We start from the raw sequence: 1,693 nt of genomic DNA, 5'->3' as shown, positions 1-1,693 counted from the left end.
GTGTGTGTGTGTGTGTGTGTGTGTGTGTGTGTGTGCGCCCAAAATCCTAGAAGGGAGTTGTGGTGTGTCCATCCCCTATGGGGGGGTGAATTCTCACTTTCCCTTTCTTTGTCTCTCTCAAGTAAGTATATGGGCCCTATGGCAAAAACCTTTAAAAAATATGTAGTAAAGTATATGTGTGTGTATGTATGTACCTTTATATGTGTGTGTAGAAAATAAAGAAGTTATATTATATATATATATTTTTTTTTTAAATAATACTTTTAGAAACATAAATAAGGAAGTGGATATAATCATTGCCTCTGGGGAGTCAATTAAATTAGGGTCAGCTCTGGTGGTTGTTTTTTTCATCTCAGCTTCCCTGTTAGAATCACCTGGGTGTTCAGCTACAGGGGTCACTATTCATATTATATTTAACTGGAGAAAGTGTCATTCACAGAAAATACAATGTGAATGGTGCAATGCTGAGCACCATTCACAAAATATGCAATGTGAATGGTGCCTCCTGGTGCCTTGCTTAGCAAGGTGCCAGAGCTGAGGACTCAGGAAATGTCTGTTGAGTGAGTGAATTAGTGGGTTTAATGTTACTTCTTGTTCATTCAACCCTCCAGGAAAAAAGGAAAAGTTAACCAGAGGTGAAAAGGATGGGGGAGGAGGAAAGGCAATTATTAGCTATAAAGCTTCCATGCTTCAGTGGGTTTGAGAGCTCAGTGAGATTGGGAGTTAGTGGGTGCTAATGGTTAGTGCAGGGGTCCTGTGGGTGGTGGCTACTAAAGAATCCTACTCCTCCAGGTCTTCATTTTCATTGGAATTTTACATCTCTATCTCTGTGTGGAACCACGCTGGGATTTGACTGTCCTAGATTTGCCACCCAGTGAGTTCTTAAATTGAATTACATCGTGTGTGTGCTTTTTTTTTTTTTTTAAAGGTCCCGCCTTGCTGAGAAAACAGATCATTGTTATATCACCCTCGAGGTGTGTTAACCATCGCCATGAGGAGGCGGTGTTTAAACTGAGAAGAGAGAGTTGGGTGATATAGACAGAAAAAAGTCAAGAAACCTGAGAGGCATGGCCTTTTGAAGTGGGTCTAGAGCAACGGAGTGACAGTGGGCAGGGGCCAGATCAGGGCTTGCGGAGTTCGGATTTTATCCTGAGAGTAACTGGGAGCCAGCAACGAATTTAAGGAAGGCGACATGATCAAATTTGAAACTTTGAAAATGGAGCGCAAACTGGAGAGGGCAGAACTAGAGGCAGGGAGATCCAGTAAGAGGCTACTGCGGCTGTCGACAAACGATGATGTCTTTGATCGGGGTGGTGCCGAAAGAGATGGCGAGGAGTGGACAGGTCGAGGTGCATTCAGGAAATAAAATCCGACAGGACTCACAGAAAAACGGCTCTACAGCAAATAAAAAGACTCTGGAAGAGAAACCAAAACCCCAATTAGTTTTGCTCCTGAACCCTACAGGTGTCCCCCTTTCCGCCTATGACTATATAGAGACAGCAGTAGGCGGAGCAATCGCCCACAAAAATCCGGGAACTTATATTTAAACTGGGTGAACGTCAGCCGAGAGAAGAATACTGAACACAGGTACTTCCGTTTACTCCGGAAGGGGAGGTTTTGCACGCTCCTAAGCTCCTCCCCCTCCGGCGAGCCTGGGTGACGGGATGGCGGGGCGGACGGCGCGGCTTGTGCT

This window comes from Tupaia chinensis, unplaced genomic scaffold, assembly GCF_000334495.1.
Source record: "Tupaia chinensis unplaced genomic scaffold, TupChi_1.0 Scaffold000477_1, whole genome shotgun sequence".
Taxonomy (NCBI): Eukaryota; Metazoa; Chordata; class Mammalia; order Scandentia; family Tupaiidae; genus Tupaia; species Tupaia belangeri.
The sequence above is the reverse complement of the archived record's forward strand: the minus strand, read 5'-3'. Positions refer to the sequence as shown.